This window comes from Periplaneta americana, chromosome 5, assembly GCF_040183065.1.
Source record: "Periplaneta americana isolate PAMFEO1 chromosome 5, P.americana_PAMFEO1_priV1, whole genome shotgun sequence".
Lineage (NCBI taxonomy): Eukaryota > Metazoa > Arthropoda > Insecta > Blattodea > Blattidae > Periplaneta > Periplaneta americana.
This window is the reverse complement of record NC_091121.1, coordinates 125,206,829-125,226,017: the sequence shown is the minus strand read 5'-3', so window position 1 is coordinate 125,226,017 and position 19,189 is coordinate 125,206,829. Positions and strand designations below refer to the sequence as shown.

Genomic DNA, 19,189 nt, shown 5'->3' with positions numbered 1-19,189 from the left:
CTGATCAAAAGCAAGATGTTTCGGAGATGGGAGTACTGATATCTTTTATTAAATTTGAGTCGTTGAAATGAAAATGACCTCAATTGAAGGGCTGAGAGCCATAGTGGGCCAAGTGTCATTTTCATGAAACTGAGAAAAATTGAGGTAAATAATTAATTGAATGACTATTAATAAGTAATTATTAATGTAATATATAAAAAAGGTATTAGTATTAGTATTGCTGAAATCATCATCATCATCATCATCTTCCTAACAAGTATTAGGCCAAGTGGCCTGTTACGGTCTCAAACTAGAATTTTCAGTCCATCTCTTCTTTGGGCGGCCTAGAGATCTTTTGCCATATGGATGGTAATGAAGCAGTGCTTTTGGAATTCTGCATCGATTCATTCGTTCGAGATGACCCTTCCACTGAAGTTGATATTTGCTGATGAACTGCATAATGGGTTCTATTTGTAGTTCTTGCATTAGGTCCTCATTTTTTTTATGATCCCATCGAGTATATCCAGCTGTTGCTCTCATAAACCTCATCTCACTTGCTGTTATTCTACTGACATCTTTATTCTTCACAGTCCACGCTTCGCTAAAAGGTAGTGATGTGCATTCAATCTACAACCTCTCCTACCCAAATCCCATCCTCACCTTCACGTGGTGCAACCCGTTTTGAACGAACGAGGCTCTGGGGACCGAGTATCAGCGGTATAACTGAAATGTCATATGCAGAGGAAATGCTGTATAGGTGGGAACCCCACCAATTGCACCTCTTTGGGCCAGCAACCCATTGAGCGTCATTTTTACATTGCTTTCAAGTCTGAACAGAAGCCTCGGATGACAAGGATTATTGCTGAAATTATATATATAAAACATAAAAAGGAAAAACATATATTTTTTTCCCTAATTATAACATCATGAATTTATACTTATTTCAAAGTCTTGAAGTTGACCCACTATGACACTACATTTATCATGTTTAAACAAAAATGTGCTAGTGGGCCGTCTCCAAAAGCTGTCTCATTCCCTACTTTTCCATTTCTAAATTTTGGAAAAACTGCTTCTAGCTTATTTAGAGAATAACAAAATTTAATTTTCATTGGTTCAGCTGATTCGCACCTGAACCATTTATTTTTCATCCATTGGATCTTGTTACCATCTGTAGTGTCTTTTCACACTAAAATATTGCATTTTGCAATACCTTTCATATTAAGGAAGTTTCACTGTTTCATTTTCTTTACAACAAAGCCTTTTTTCTCCTACAGGGTTGCATGAAACACACAAAACCGTCTACGGAAAAGAGATTTTTGGCTTTGCGTTTAGCTGACTCAATAGTGCTGAAGTCCCTGTCATTAGGGAGGAAAGAATGCCCAAATTCTAGAAATGTATGGTCTATTTCTTAAACTGTGAATGATGGACAGTGGAGGCTCAAAATGAAGCTATGTATTGGTTTTTATTTTGTCCTCCACACGTTATTTGAATAGCCTATATACTATTAAGTGGTTGCTCCAGTATTTACAGTTTTAAGGTATGACAATAGATTCATTTCAGAGCAATGTTTTCTCTCCACAAATAGCCTAACATCATGTTTACAGTCATGCACTTCAACGTTTTCTATGCAAATTGAAGAACATCGTTTGGCATACTCGGATATTAGTGTCATCGTAAAAATAAATGTTTACCATAAGTACACATAGGCTACTTTTATAGAGATAGCAATTTAAACCTGTTTCCTGGTACAAAAATTCGCCTTCTCTTGAAATAAAATTTTCTAAATTGAATAAAAATTAATTTATTAAATAATTTATTTTTTAATTTCATTATAAAGTAACACAGACTCTAACGAAGTTAGGTAATATTGTACAGTACACCGCTAGATTAATGAAATCTTAATAGCTCAGAAATAAGGTTTTCATATTAAAGGAGACAATTATTTAAAGAGGTACCTTGTTTATGAATATACTGAAAATATAATTTTTGAAGTTATGGTGCGTACCTTTATCTTGATATAATATACGCGTGAGTGCTGTTCATGACTACCTTCTACATCAGCAGATCCTCTGTGCCTCTTTATATTCATTATATGAACCATTCACCCATTATAAAAATATTGACCCCTAATATTTAATACTGTACAATATATCTGCATAAAATATTTTAGCTCTCTGTTTAATGCAACTATTCTTTAAAATATGAGAAATATGCACATTATGTAAACGATAATGTATCATGCACATGTGCTCAATCATTATCATTATCCAAACGTTCGACATAAATAAATAATCCACATTTGCGGTCTTTGTCAGTGTACATTTTCGCACACACAGGATTTCCACTCGGATTCACATAGGCTACTCTAGGCCACAATTTATTTTCCTTTTTCGTACATTCTTTTCCCACTCATCACAGTGTTCCGCACGCTTCCTAGATTTCACCTTAGTCGAGTTATTTTCTTCCACTTCGTCTGCCATGTTCTACATCAATTCACGTGGAAAGAAGCAGTAGCTTTCATTGGACGTTTGGATATGGCCCACTCTGCTTCTCAAAAGAACTGGTATTTGCTTGAGAGAGAATTTTTGTTGCTTTAATTGTTTCATAGAGTAAGGGATTTGGACCAAATGACGTTACCAGTTGAATACGTGAGTCAGCAGGCAATCAAAAGATGAGATAAGCTTTAAAACTCTGAAAATGGATTTGGCTCACTATGGCTCTCAGCCCTTAAATTTTGCTTAGTTGGTTCTTCCTTGCAAGATACATAGGGCAAACAGTTTTACTCAATTTTCGTAATTTTCTGAGTTGCGTCAGACTGCATGTTTTAGAAACAAATACTGTACACTGGATTGAAGTCTACGAGGTTACGATGCTGATGCAGAAAGACCTTGGGGCTCCGGACCTTGGGGATTATAGCAAATACGCGTTTTGTAAGATACGCGACTTAGTGTTACACTCACTATGTTTCAGAATACTCATAACAGTAAAGTAGCGAAAACGCTGCTGTGTTTAAATAAGTTGGAAGAATCATCAACATCGCAAGATCCAGACTTTATGTCGACGATCCCACAAAGCGAGCTAAACAATCTTAGGAGAGATTTGACTTAAGAATAAAGCAGAATTGCTATGACAGCGACTTAATGTGGACAATTCAGTGCTTGAACATTTTCCGTTTAGCCTTACTTTTCGTTACAGAAATTATTTTCCATGCAAGACGACCTTGTATTTTATGATTATGTATTCTATATAGTCTTACGGTAGACGACCTTGTATTTTATGATTATGTATTTTATATGGTCCTACGGTAGAGTTGTCAACTTTATTCGGAGTCTCAGTCCAACGAGCTAGAAGTAAGTATTCTTATCATATTTCTAGCTCGTTGTCTCAGCCGGATTAACCAGTAACTTACATTATTTTATGTTGAAAAATGCTTTCATAGGCTGCTATTCTTAAAGCAATGTTAAGACTTTGCCAAACTTTTACGTGGAGATAAATTGAAGCCATGAATCAAAACTGAAACAACACTGTTGTCAAACATCTACATCACTTAGTGGAAAGTGGACGTTTTCAATACATGGACATGTTTTTTCAGTGGGTTATTTTACGACGCTGTATCAACGTCTCAGGTTATTTAGCGTCTGAATGAAATGATAATGTGATAATGCCGATGAAATGAGTCCAGGGTCCAGCAGCGAAAGTTACCCAGCATTTGTTCATATTGCGTTGAAGGAAAACTCCGGAAAAAACCTCAACTTGCCTCGACCGGGATTCGAACCCAGGCCACCTGGTTTCACGGTCAGACGCGCTAATCGTTACTCCACAGGTGTGGACTGAGACATGTTCATCCTACAAAATACCACTTCCAACTACCCTGCGATAGGGATTTTGATCGAATAGAGTTAAAGAAGAGGAATCAGGATACTGTATACACTCCTCAGCAATGGATGGATATAATGGAGAAGAGTGCAAGTGATGTAAACATTGTTCATGTCGATCAATCAATGATTATGGATTACGAAACCTTCTTCGAAAAAGTGAAAGAACCTGTGCCCCTGTAAAAATATGAAGAAAAATGGAAAGTGACATCATACAAGAATATTCAGTACCGCAGTAATGATCTATTTGCACATCATCTAGTAGACTAGTGACACAGACTTTTCAATTCAAACAAAATCGTGTTTCTAATTTGAAAGTTTTGAACAAAGCTTACAACATTAAAATTACTAGTTTTAAACCTGCGAAAGCAAGATACATTTTGAAGTATATATCTTCCATTGATGCACTGCATTGGCCATACTTTGAGCATCTACTTCATTATTAAAACTCAGGCAATGATAATGCTGCCTCAGAAAGTGAAGCCTGGGACTCAGTGAACATTTTTAGTGTCATGTATCTTCTCAAATCTTTGTAAATATGATTTAACAAAAATTGAAGTGTTGCCATTTATGTTTTATGCAATTAAACAAAAATTAACATTTCATAGTTAAAAAGACGGCCTTATCTCTACCAGGTTAAATAAATAAATACTAAAAAAATACTAAAAAACACGATTTTTAATATTTTTTATACCGAACCTATTCATAGATTTGATGTAATACTTTGTATGCCACAAAGTCATTATAATATCTATACACAGAAAAAAAAATCAAAGTAATATCTTTATTAGGTTTAAAAATGTACAAAAAACTGTTTATCTCAAATGTTTGGTAAGTGGACTTGTGCTTTTTTTTAAATTCATGGCTTCAATGTCAAAACTAACATGACTTACATATTCCAATCTTAATCCAAGAAAGCTTATTGTTCCCGACTGGTTCCTATTGATAGAAAATATTTAAAAAATGTAGAATTTCTTAGTGCACCCCGCATTTAGCAACTTGAGAATCTGGACTATTGTGACGCTTTATCGTCTTCACTGAATGAAATTTTGCAGTAAAACTCACAAGACAAATTTTACAGAACCCGCTTTTGTCATATTTTAAAAACAGTCCACGAATTCCCTATCTGTCAACCATTCATCATTAAAAGCTCATTCTCATCGTTTTTTAAATATTATATTTCTGCCATGTTTTACCATGGTCACGGTACATCTTTACAAAATACAAGCCCAACTAGTTTCAACAACATACAGTAAGTAATACACTCTTTTTCTTCTAACTAGCTTTCAACAATGATGTGATTTAACAAACTGAAAATCATAATTAAGAATAATATGAAAAACTTCAAAAATAGGTCCATGCCTATCGATATTTTTATGTTTTAATATGTTATATGACATATTGTAATCTATTAAAAATTAAGTAGGCCTACAATTTTTTTTTTCACAACAGGATCATTTTATTAGAAATATAGTTTATTTTCGAAATGTTCAGAACTGTGCGGAAATTGAACATTCTGCGTCGGGCAGATACTTAAATTCGGACTTTTGTCTACGCTATTAATACAGTAGTATTTTGTAGGCAATTTCCGGATACTATATACTGACGTTCAAAGATATCTGACCCTATTAACCTATAGTGATCGATTGATGTAAGTGTGGATTCTTTAGTTAGCCTATTACTTCTACGAATAGATGGCGAAGATAATAGTCATTGTTGCCAATCGTAGATAAATATACAGGCATTATAGACTTTAATTTTTCATCCCACTCTACTGATTGTAAAACAACATTAGGTTTAGCTGTAAACCGCTGGTATAGTCAATTATGAGAATAATGTATGCTTGATCTACATAATCATTTTCCCTGACACTTTTTAACCCCTCCAATAATGGTGCGACCTATTGAGAACTAGGGAACTCTTTCAAATGTTATCAATTTTTTATATTTTTGTTTCTCTCTTATCCCGTGGTTGGAAAGTTCGCTTACACGATCATAAAATCGTAATTCGAATATTTTTTTAACGTTAGTGTGTGGCTGGAAACCTTTCAGTTAGCAACCCTATTGGATGCTCTGTGAATTCAGCACTTTCCAAATGAGGACGACTTTTCTCACAGATTCCTGAAAAATTACTCTGAAAGCTGTATTATTACAGGCCTATATACAATGACAATGAATTACCCGTAATTCTATTGGTAATGAAGTTCCTATGAAAGAAACATAGGCTAATTACATTATGAAACTGTGAAAGTTATGGCAAATACAAGAGTTGTGCTCATTATGTGTAGACATGAATGTAATGGCTGTCAAACTCTTGCTTTCGTCTGGATTATACAAAATACTACCTCTGATTGAGGTTCTGGCTGATATGTACATCTGTCATCAGGCAGTACATCTCACTTGACAATATTGCTTATATACATCTGAAATCTTATTAGTGTAATATTTTAACTAGTCAGCGATGTGTGCAATGGAGGGGGAAAGGAACTGGCTACCGCATTATCTCCTGGCTTAGTTGCCTCATGAGCGATGACTTATTGATGTAACTTATGAGTTTCAAACCTGTCTTCAGATAGTTGACTAAACAACAACTGCTAATTCTTGCTTGAGTGGGGTATTATCCAGAAAACAGAAATTATGAAACTAAGCAATGGCAACTTTGACAACTTGAAACCATGTGCTATAAATTTTGTTCACAAACCACTGGTAGATTAGAGAAAAATACTGTAATGCTACCAGTGTTACATATTATTAGTTGGAACTGATGAAAAACGTTATACGAAGAATGGCTCGACTAAGAGACTCTAAAATCAGAGAAGTTTTCGTAGGTCCCCAAACAAGAGTCCTGATGGTCAATTAGCATTTTTGTAATGCGAGGAGAATATTTCGTTAGAAACATTTCCATCAGTCGCATGAGTTTCCCTGGAAAAAACAAGACACCGAACTATCGTGAATTAGTGACCATTACGTTGATGGCATGCGATAAAGTTGTTTGCAGCATGTCTCTCAAAATGCATTTCCTTCATTTTCATATGAATTTCTCCCTTTAAATACTCGGGGCAATAAGTGATGAACACGGCTAGAAAGGCGTTATCAGAAAAATGCAGCACGCCCATGTTAGTAGATGGTTTTGGTACGTGATACAGGAGAAAGAATAAAGATCTCATCCATAAAGCATGTATAATTTTCGTTTTCATTACCTCATGGATGGAATTATTAAATAGGCCTATATAATATATAATATTTTATGAACAATACAAATAAAAACATTCCTATTGTGATTTTCGATTTTGATTTGTTTAACTTCTAATACACACGGCGCAAAGTTAGCCGAACGGTAGTGCGTCGACTTTAAATACCGGCGGATCCAATTGGAATTTGTAGTGAACAGAGACGGTGCTTAGTGGTAGGTTTTCGCGGGGTACTCCTGTTTCTCCTACTGACATTCCACCATTGCTCCATTAATCATCATTCGGTGCTACATAATTCGCTACAGCGGCTAAAAGGTTTGGCGCGTCGTTCACTGATAGAGACGACTGGGTAATGACATAAGCCATGTACCCGCTATCAGATAAAAAGAACTTATAATACATACAACTCATCAAAATTAGATGTTCTTTCTCTTAATTTACATTGGTCTTTTGTGCCGATTTTCACGCCAATGCGCTTAGGGGAGGATAAATGTCTAGATCAACTTGATAGCCTATACTTTCACATTGCTAGACTCCATGACTGAGCTGTCAGCACGTTTCAGGTTACCGTGGAGACCTCATAATGAGTACAAGACAAGGTACAAATAGCCAGTTTCATAAAATGGAAATAAATCTCCGTCCAGACAGGAAATCGAACCACGGACCGCTTGGTTGGAAAGCACACGCCACGGATAGCTTCATTGTTCAGTGTTACAATTTTATTTACATTACACATTTTGTTTGTAGTTCCTAAGAGAGTTATATCATAATCATCATCATCATCATCATCATCATCATCATCATCATCATCAGTAGCAAAGAACGAGAATGTGAGGTGTAACCTATATTTCGACTATATGCAGTGAAATCAAAAGCCTTTCAATGCCTGATTGACTTCCATGAGAAACAATAGACTGTATATTGGATACTTTGACTTAGAACTAATAGTATCGTAATTCTAATTCTACTTACAAATCCTGTAGACCTGTAGACTATGAAGAACGTTCTTACCTTGACTAACTGCACACCGGATAGCCAAGGCAGTCACGGCAAAATGTGGTATGTAAGAGAGATAATAGTAGATACGGTACAGGGTACACGAACAGATAACACCAAACGTGAAATAACAATAAGTCGTCGTCAGGATGACAGCGGCAATTATATTAATGCTAAGTCATTTAAAGCTGTCATAAAATAACTGTACTGTGTAACTTGCAGAAAGACTTGCAACTTAGGCTATATATTACTCAAATACAGTATGGCTATTTGATATTTGATTGAAGCTTACTGTTCAAACGTTATCGTAAGACTTATGAAGCTATTATGTACAAATGATGTAGCAACGAGTGGGAGAAATAGTCGATGGCACAAGACCTTGTGTCTCGTACAGTGCCAAATAGAGAACATATTTAATAATAAAATGTGAGAAAGGTGGAATTTGAAGACAATATAGACCACAGCAGTAGCAGGCAGTTTCCTATCCGTTTAAATTATGAAGTAGATATATGCAACATATTATGTAGCCTTAAGTCTTGGATTTATACAAGACTATTAACCCGATCCACAGAACGTAGGGCAGGCAGTTGTGTCATAACTATGCTCACGTGGATAATTTTCGCTAGGCGCGTCCAAGTCGCGGGGGTGGACATCACAGGTTGATGACTAAGTTCTAATGAAGACCCAGTGACTCAGGGTATATTGAGTCCTCCTGCACAGGGAAACGTGCGAAGACTTCAACGGTCTACAGGACGAAGTTCTGAGAGCGTAAGAAGCAACCCTCACTGTAGGGGTTAGTCCACAGTGCTGCGAGGTTGGAAGCAGTGAGATGGCAGGCCCACCACCAACCTTACCCTGCACAGCGCCCGTAACGCGGATAGGGGAAATTCTTATTATACTTGGCTCGGAAACATGACGGCCTCTCTTCTTGGAATTGGTAATCTCTCATAAACCCCCATCCTCTACTCAACTCCTAGCCGCGTGGCAGAAATACAATAGATCCCAGCATTGCCAAATCTAGTAGTCATTGCCTCTACCTGTTGGGTTTCACCCATTCTCAGTGTCTTTGTCGACGTGTTGTTTTATACCGTTGTGCGCTTCAATATGTCTAATTTATTCCGGCCATGATTAATGAGTGTTGGAGCAGATGATCCGCAGCCAGGCCTCCTGATACACCTGAAGATCCAGGACCATCACGACAAGAACAACAAATAACACCGTCGAAGAAAACAGAATATCTTATTTGCAGAGGAGCGTAGCTAAGAAAACAAAGTGTTAAAATTGTGTCTAACGTTAGAAATTCTATCCATAAAGTAATCGAAAGTTCAGGCAGTTTAATAAGTATAAATCTTAATCACTTAACATCGGACGCAACCGGCGGAGTTGGATATATGGGCTTAGAAATTAAGAATTACGGTTCACCAACTAAAGAGAAAATAAACAAATTAAAACAGAATTCGGTAAGATAGACGATTTTCTACGTGATTTACTTCGCCGAACAGTATGTGAACAGTACGCGAAAGAGATATCGCCAACAGCAACACCGTCCTTACCAACCTAAATAATGACATTATTCACAGCACTGCTTAAAGTTTTCTAACTTACAGCAGTGAATTAAATATTTTTAAATCACTCTACATGACAACCAACATATTAGCAATAGTAAAATGAATATATATGAACTTCTTCGCCAACAACACAGTACAAAGAAAAGCCCTACAATTTAAAATTAAATTTACATGCCAGTAATGAATAAAATATTGTATAGCACACTAGAGTAAACAGATTTTATGCGTTCGTGGAAATTATCACCCAAGGCGAAGCTGATAAAATCTAACTTTACTCTTTTGTACTATAAATTCTATAACTATTCAATGATCACAGTTTCAGAAAATTTTACCAGCGCAACATTCTTAATTAAGTATAAAATTCTGAAACTTCAATAACATGAGAATTTAACACTTATTATAGAAGTCTGCATTTTTTTGTTTATTTAGGCAAAACATGTTAGTGAAAATATAAATATAAAGTGTTTTTAAAATAAGTTTGTTCATTTTTATACCAATTTTGTTTTAGTAATTATAAAATAAGGTATATTTACAAAGATAATATTGTCTTTCTGAAAATCGCAGTTTGAAAAACGTTCGCAAATCACAATGACTTCAAGAATTGGCAACTCGGCTAAGGGTTTATCCCTTGCGCGTACCTACAGTTAACTGGTGAAGGGGATGAGGGAAGGTCGTCATGTTTTCGTGCGAAGTATACTGATGAACCTCAAAGGAATTGCCGACTGATTTACCGATGACAACCAATGCTAGGAAAAGGGATATACGACTAGGTATAAAGGAGAGAGTAAATGTCGCAACTTGGAATGTAAGAGGACTGACCCACAAAGAATTGGAACTAGAACAAGAACTATAAAAAATGTCAATAGACATGGCAGTAATAACAGAAACTAAGAAAAAATTAAAGGGTACAAAGGATCTATCGAAATATATATTATTTTATAGTGTAGTAGATCAGAACAAAAGAGCATCAGGGGCAGCAGTATTATTGAAACAATGTTGGAGAAATAGAATCCATAGTTACAATTTTATAAATGATAGAATAATAAATATAAGAATGAAAATCCAAAGGAAATTTATGACTTTAGTAGGAATATATGCGCCAGAAGAAGGGAGGAAAGAAGAAAGTACGGAATTTTATGAAACACTACAGACACACATAAATTCAATTAACAAAACGGATTATGTAATAATATGTGGCGATTTTAATGCTAGAGTCGGGAATCAGCCATTAATAAAATTCTAGGCCCACATGGAGAAAATGTGCTAAATGAAAATGGAAAATCATTAATAAATTTCACAGTTTTTAATGATCTGAAGATACCTAACACTTTTTTCCCACATAAAAGCATCCATAAGTATACTTGGAGCGCAAGATTAACAAAATCTATAATTGACTTTGTTCTGATAAACAAGAAACTCAGCTCACTAGTAAAGGACACCAGAGTGTACAGAGGATGTGATGTACACTCAGATCACTTTATGGTTGTCAGTAATAATAATGAAGGCTGACTGGACCTGGCTGAAGAAGAAAAGCTCTATATCTAAAGAGCCAAAATATAGCTACAAAGTCCATCTTTTACAACAAGAGAGTATAAGGAAATTGTACTCGAATCGTTTAGAACAATACATAGATCACCGACCTGTACGTGTGGACGTAAATGTAGAATGGGATCAATAATTAAAACAAGTTATTATAAAAGCAGCAAATGAGGCTCTAGGAAAAAGATGTAAACAAAGACGTAGGAAAAACTTGGCAATATGGAATGATGATATAAAGCAGATCATTAAAGAAAAAAAGAAGCATATTTGAAATATCTCCAAACCAAATCAGATGAAGATAAGAGTGAATATAAAAGAAGATGTGCTATTACCAAGAAAGAAGTAAGAAAGCTAAATAGGGAAAGTTGGGATAAATACATATCTAATATTGAATATGATTTGCAAGGGCAACAATCAACGGCGTATAAAATAATTGTGAAATATCTGAATAAATCGGAAAGAGACTCCGCAATTATTAATAACATAAAGGAGAATGTATGGTTGCAATATTATAAAGAACTATGGACAAACGATGAAGAAATAGAAGTAAACCCTTATACAGGAGAGATAGAAACTGTGGACCTCACTACGATAGACGAAGTAGACACGATATTAGAATATATGAAAAACAAGAAAGCCCCTGGTGGAGATGGAGTAAATATAGAATTAATAAAATATGCTCCAAACATCGTAAAACAAAGATTACTGGATATTTTCAATGTTTGTTGGAGAACATAACATATACATACAAATTATATACGAAGATTGTAAATCGGCGAATTCGGAAAATTAGCGAAAACCTACTTGTAGAAGAACAACATGGATTCAGAATAGGACACTCTTGCAGCGACTGTGTATTTGTATTAAATCAATTGATACAAAAAAGAAAAGAATTCAATCTTCCAACGTTTTTAATTTTTATCGATTTAGAAAAGGTGTTCGATAGAGTATTATGGAACAAGCTGTGGACCATAATGTTAAATAAGGATTTCCAAATCATATAATTAAAGTTGTACAGAGCTTATATGTAAATACATCCGTAAGTATGGAAACTAGTAAAAATGAAAATGAAATATATGTATATCAGGGAGTGAAACAAGGTTGCCCTTTATCTCCAACACTTTTTAACATTTATATTGACGTAGTCATTCGTGAATGGCAAAGTATACCTTTTAAGAATTTTATTATTAATAATCGCATTTTAAATACTATTTTGTTTGCTGCTGATCTGGTCATTTTTAATGATTCGGAAGACGGTTTGCAATTAGCAATAAATAAACTTATAAATATAATAAAAGAATATAATTTAAAGATATCATCAGCCAAAACCAAAACTATGGCCTTCATAGGTAAATACCATTTAAGAGCTAAAATAGTCATAGAAGGTAAAATAATCGAACAAGTTAACTCCTTCAATTACCTAGGGTGCAATGTATCATACTGCCAGAAAAACGATATAACTTACAAAGTGAATAAGTTCCAAGGAATGTATGGCACTATAAGAAGGATCTTAGGACGTAAAACTTTGAAGTCCACACAACTTAAGTTTTATAAAGTTATTTCAGTCCTTATGCTCACATACGGCAGCGAGAACTGGACTTTGAATAAATCAGACAGAAGGAAGATAGAGGCTGTAGAGATGAGATTGTTGAGATCGGTTGCGGGGTTTACTCTCTTAGATCATAAAAGATCTGAAGACATACGTGCTGAACTTAAGATTTTTAACCTCAATGACAAATTATTACAATGTAAAGAAGACTGGAAAGAACATATTGAACGTATGCATGAAGACAGGTTCCCAAAATTACTTTTGAACTATACCCCAGTTGGAAGACGGACCATAGGTAGACCTTATAATAGATGGGAAGATCAATTTCTCTGAGAAGGAACGGACCAAATGGCCCAAACCTTGATGATGATGATGATGATGATGATGATGATGATGATGATTATGATGATGATTATGATGATGATGATGATGATGATGATGATGATGATGATGATGATGATGATGATGATGATGATGATGATGATGATGATGATGATTCTGTAACAGTAAACTCAACACTGTAGCTGAGCTCCTTTTAGCGGTTTCTCCGCAACAAATGAACGCCTACTATTAAACTCTTAAGAGAATTCTCTGTTACTTTTTACTTCTCTGATCAAATGTGGAGTGTCGTTTCAAAACGTATTAAATACATCCTCGGTCGAAATTTAGTTTGAAGCGATTTCGCATAGCTGAGACGGTATTGTTTAAGACCCTGATCTCATATTGGAGCAATTTGTATTCTTTCCCGCCTTTTTTCTATGATGAAAATTGTGTGTTGGATCAAATCGTATTATGTACAACTTCCATGATGTGTCGGATCAAATCGTATTATGTGCAACTTCCATTAGTTAAAATCTGAAATGGACAGCGTTGGCCAGCGTGTTGTATCTTCCCACCATCATTGAGTTTCCCGCTGTTTTACAACATTGTGATTATCAAGGTATGTACAATAGCAAAATCTATTAAGAGCAGTAAGGGAACCAGAGAGACGAGAGGTGGTGCCCGAAAGAGAGCACTATATGTGGCTAAGAAGAGGGAAGTAGTGTAATTTATCTCTAAATTAAGAGCAAGTGGTCCACACCTGTGGAGGAACGGTGAGCACGTCTGGCCGAGAAACCAGGTGGCCCAGGTTTGATTCCCGTTCGGGGCAAGTTACCTAGTTGAGGTTTTTCCGGGGTTTTCCCTCAACCCTATATGAGCAAATGCTGGATAACTGTCGGTGCTGGACCCCGGACTCATTTCACCGGTATTATCACCTTTACTTCATTCAGACGCTAAATAACCTCAGATGTTGATAGAGCATCGTAAAATAACCTACTATAAGAAAGAGCAAAGGAATCATATTACAATAGAAGTAAAAGTCAGAGACTTTATTTGGCTTCCGACTTAAATATTACAAAGCTCTTCAAAATGTATAATAAAAGTGTTAATACCCGACTTAAGAGTAAAAAGATTCTTTTTTTTTTTTTTCCAAATATTTCTCGGACAAAATTCAATAGGCTATAGGATTTTGTACACCGGCCAATGATGAATGCAGTTATTGCGCACACATGCTGTTCCCAATAAGAAACTGCGATGATACACTGAAAAAGACTAGGCTCTTAGTCGATTTAGGCGCACATAAGCTTCGTGCCAATGCGTTCCATAAAATTATGAGAACAGAACCTAATGAGACACAGTCATTTTTCTTCGACTTACAGCAACTGCAACCGCTCTCGAAACTCAGCATAGGTGAAGTATATTATTCAAGACAATTAGCTTTCTATACTCTCTGTGTAACTGATAAAGCTTCACAGAAGCCAAATTTCTTTACATGAAATGAAGCACAGGCTGGGCGGGCGCTATTGAAGTGGCATCTTGTGTCACTACATTTATCAGTGAATTTAATTTCGACAGTTCATCAAATGTATTAGGCTGTTCGCCGATGAATGATATATATATATATATATATATATATATATATATATATATATATATATAAGGATTGAAGAATAAAATATACAGGGTGGGAAAAAAGTCCCATTAGTCCATATTATTTTGTGTCATGAGAATAATGGGGAACATACTGACTCTTTAGATACTTAGGTATACACAGTTGGTGTACAGTGGTTATTTTGTTTGTATATTTGAATTATGACCAGAATTACATCAATAGTGTGCATATTTGAGGTATTTCAGATACTTAAGGGGATAACGGAACTTTGTGCTCACCCTGTAGATGCCATAATTATTTAAAATTTATATTCAATGTGAGTTAGAGATCGACCCGGGTGGCCGCACGATCCAAAGTATGTCTCTTTAGGTAGCTCCGTTCGAAGGGTTGCAGGTAAGAAACTCGCCGTTCTTTATCACTATTTTCCAGCAGAAAGCAATAAGAACTATTGATATGTCGTCCTACGTAGTATGCTGCTGTAAGAACCACAGAATAACTGACAAATGACAGGGCACAATTCAGCGTGGTTTATAGATGCAAATCGTATTACGTGACAAAATCGCTTCAAAACGTATTAAATACACTGTGTCGGTGCAAAACGTATTAAGTGCAAACTTCACTTGACAATACCATGCAATAGATTAAACAATCAGTGTCAGTGTTTATTACATTTGGTGTCATTTCACAATGCCTAAAAAGTGACATTAAGATATTTAAAATTTTTCCATTATCTTAGCCGTGAAACGTTTTCTACGTTTCCTGTAAAATTTGTTTTTCTGCATTTAATACGATTTGAAACGACACTCCACAAATGGTTCCCTAAGAACGTTGTATGGAACATTTATGTTTGTATTCCACACAACGTTATTTGGTAATTCTAAAGAAGACCTAGGACCAAAGGAGGAATTTTTTCTTTAACAGTTGCTCTCTGTGATAGTAGACCTATAAAGTACAAAGCACGTGGTTTTACATTCCGACACTCAATACCTTCCACAGAATAACATAGAATTTTTTTCTGTATACGTAGTAATGAATGGATGTTTTGCCGCCATAATAGCACGTGCTGATGACACATAAGAACCTGTACTTAAGTTTAATACTCGAGAGGTTCAGGTGGAAATTTCTGGATAGTGGACGTTTGGAGGTCTGGAACGCACCACCAAGAAAGCATTTTTAGTGTTAGTAGAAGTTAGAATTTCTGGACAGTGGGTGTTTGGGGACCTGGATTGAACCAGCAAGGGAAGAAGTATTTTTAGTGCCAATGGAGATAGCCTAGAGATTATTGTCGAAGGAGGTGATATTTCGGCATAATTAACAATCGTGTTTTACATTTCAATGGTGATCAGTTCGCTCTTAATATCTGATGTGGAAAATATGGCGGCGATGCAACCATTCATTACTACGTACAACAGGTGAATAGTTCTAGGTTATTTTGTGGAAAGTAAAGCACATGCTTAGTACTCAATAATAACAATGTTTCTCAAATGTTTCCACTGCGGAAACACATTTTAATCTATAGTGTAACCACGAAACCCTTGTAATCCAGTTCTTTCGTTTGATGTTTTGTTGTTGTTGTTATTATTATTATTATTATTATTATTATTATTATTATTATTATTATTACCATAGTCACCTTGAATTAACAACCATGCGTTTGTTAAAATTGGCAATGTTGGGCCAATAATAATAATAATAATAATAATAATAATAATAATAATAATAATAATAATAACAATAATAACGCGGAAATAGCTTATAATTGCGACTCTTCAATTATTCTGGCAGGTTGATATGGATTCTACAAAAAAAATAGCCTTCACGTGCGCGGCGGAGTGATACATTACTTCGAGTGGAAACAGTGTAGAGGCCTAGACGATGCTATGTTTCTGGATTCAAGTCTAACTACGATGTCCAGACAATATTGTGTTCCTGTATGCAAGTCTAACTACTATGTCGAGACAGTATTGTGTTCCTGTATGCTAGTCTAACTACGATGTCCAGACAATATTGTGTTCCTGTATGCAAGTCTAACCACGATATGCAGACAATATTGCATTCCTATATGCAAGTCTAACTACGATAGTATATTAAAATCAGGCAAGCATTTAATTACTTTTTCATTCCCAAAGAAAAAACTGAGAACAAGCATTGATTAGTATCTCGAAAAGACTGTTATCCTACCTCTTTATCAGCTTTGTGCATCAACCACTTTGACGAAAAAGATGGATTCTTTATGACAACCACAGACAACCTGATAACACACTTATGTATGTGAACATGGCTCTTTAAATGAAATTATGATTGTGTGTGGCTGTACAAATTAAACTGTGATGTCAGTGAAACAGTAAGTTGATATTGGCATCAGTGTAGTATGACGTAGTACTGTGATTTATAACAACCTAACTTTAGGAGTAAGTAGGCCTACGTTTTAAAAACAATGAAATTCCTATAACTGGCCTGAAGGATGTGCCTGTGGCGACTCGTGATATTTTTTTTTGTATGTAGGATATGAGATTGACGACTAATGACCAAGACAGAAACTAATATTATGAGTATTATTATTATTTATTACTTATTTATTATTTATATTCAATAATAATGATGATAATAATAATAATAATAATAATAATAATAATAATAATAATAATAATAGAGCATGCAAAATCAATACAAGTAGGCCTATGTTAGTCTTTGACTCATCATTCTGGAATTGACAATTTATTTGTAGCGAAGTTCGATTTTCATCTCCTTTTTAGTTGCGAAGATGTTTATCACTTTATCACAGAAGTTAGGGTTTCTTTAACGTAGAAAAGCTCCTTTCGGCTGAGGCGCTTGTATCATAAATTGTCAATGCAAGTTTAACGAGTTTTAATAATTCAGGCAAAGTATCACTGAAGTCATTAGTCACTATATAACCATACAAGTTTGACACGGACTCTAGTTTGAACAAGGGTGAACTGTGAATATAATATGAATGTTCAGATTTAAGGCTCTAATGATCAAAGTAATGACCATAATGAGATTGTTAAGAAGGCTATTGATGAAAAAATGAAGAACTCTGCAAATTTGTTGAACTCTAAAAGACCAAAATATTGCAAATGGTGAATACCAGAGAATCTCTCCTGAATATGGACCAAGAAATTAACAATTATTTATATGTATAATGACAGTATGCAGTTTCATCGTCAGGAACGCAATTTGCCTTTTACCACCTCTTTTTATTGCATTCATTAGACTCAAGTACTTGATTCCACAAGGTGTCGAAATCGTCATACAAGTTCCTTAAGAATTGTTTGAACTCATCAATTCTTTTCTGGCAATGAAATATGTCAAACGGTTTTTTTTAAAGAATTCGGAGACAATATGCGCTTTTAGACGAAACACTTGCACTAGAAAGTTAAATTCAAAATTAACAAGATTATTCTTAAACCCAGCTGCACAATATCTTGTTTCTGAGTCAAACACCGTAACATTCTCGGTAATGTAATCAAACAGTTTAATTAATTCTTCCCTGTTATTGAAGATCATTTCAACAAGCGATTATTGTACTGCCACCTGTCTAGATGGAGCCACAGGAGGGAAAGGGCACTGAACAATATCAAGTGCATGAATTCTTTTGGACGATTGAGAAAAGAATGATACAAAACTAGAGACTGTATTGAAGAAAATTTTGCACATCCTAATACATTTGACAGAATCTTGCAACACTAAAATTTAAGTTATATGCATAAGATACTGTAAAGAAAGCCTCTGGATACGTAGCTTTAACCCGGGCTCCTAAGTCATTGTACTGCCAGAAATTTACCAATACTCTGACGTACATTTGCGCAATTAATTTCTTGCTACAGTTAAATTCTTCTAAATGATCAAATACAACTTCAGATATTCTTTCGGCTGTCCTGTCATCTGAAATTCCTGTTAATTCTTGTGTTTTTATTATAGCTTATTTATTTATTTTTATGTAATTTTGTTTTTCATTCATTTTATCTTTTGTATCATATAATTTTAAATTATTTATTATTTCGTTTATCCCATTCTTCTAAAATGACCAACGAACTGCATTTAAGGAGGCTACAAGGGTACTTGAAAATTCGTATTGTAATATCTGACAGGGTCTCCACCAAGGAAAATAGAATACAAGGTACTGGCCATCATGAACAGACACACTGCTCGTGACGTCATCTGTCGCCAAGGCTGGGACCTTTAATTTGCTCGCGTATTCAAAACAATCTCGTAGTAAGGAAAATAGAATAGGCTCTGCCTTTAACTATGGAAAGGGAAAGCAATGCATCAGAGATATTTATGACATGACACTTCATTTCTTGGAGAAAGTAGTACAAAACATATATTGGCAGACCTTCATATGTCAAAGTATAGGGGGCAAATCGTAAAGTTGAGTCGATTTCTCTTTTACCCTCACCCTTCCTAGTAAGTTCTTTTAGTTTTAATTTGCCAAGTTTGCAGTTCAGTTGTACAGTGTAAGAGAGCAGATCTTTTAAACCTGAAATATCCTACATTTTTTCTGATCATTTCGATAATTCAGTGTTCTTAGAGAGTGTA

At 35.2% G+C, this 19,189-nt stretch overlaps 1 protein-coding gene across 4 annotated transcripts in view; it reads right to left on the bottom strand.

Annotated features, from left to right (window-relative positions):
• The window catches only part of LOC138700155 (luciferin 4-monooxygenase-like), a 232,850-nt gene that overhangs the window by 105,558 nt on the left and 108,103 nt on the right, over positions 1-19,189 (bottom strand). The window contains exon 1 of one of the 4 annotated variants that reach the window (XM_069826541.1): positions 8,056-8,190. The exons of 2 other annotated variants lie outside the window; for them this stretch is intronic. The gene's annotated coding sequence lies outside the window, so the exon portion shown is untranslated. Of the gene's footprint in view, positions 1-8,016; positions 8,191-19,189 lie in introns of those variants that run through there. One more of the 4 variants, XM_069826542.1, reaches the window with a different exon arrangement.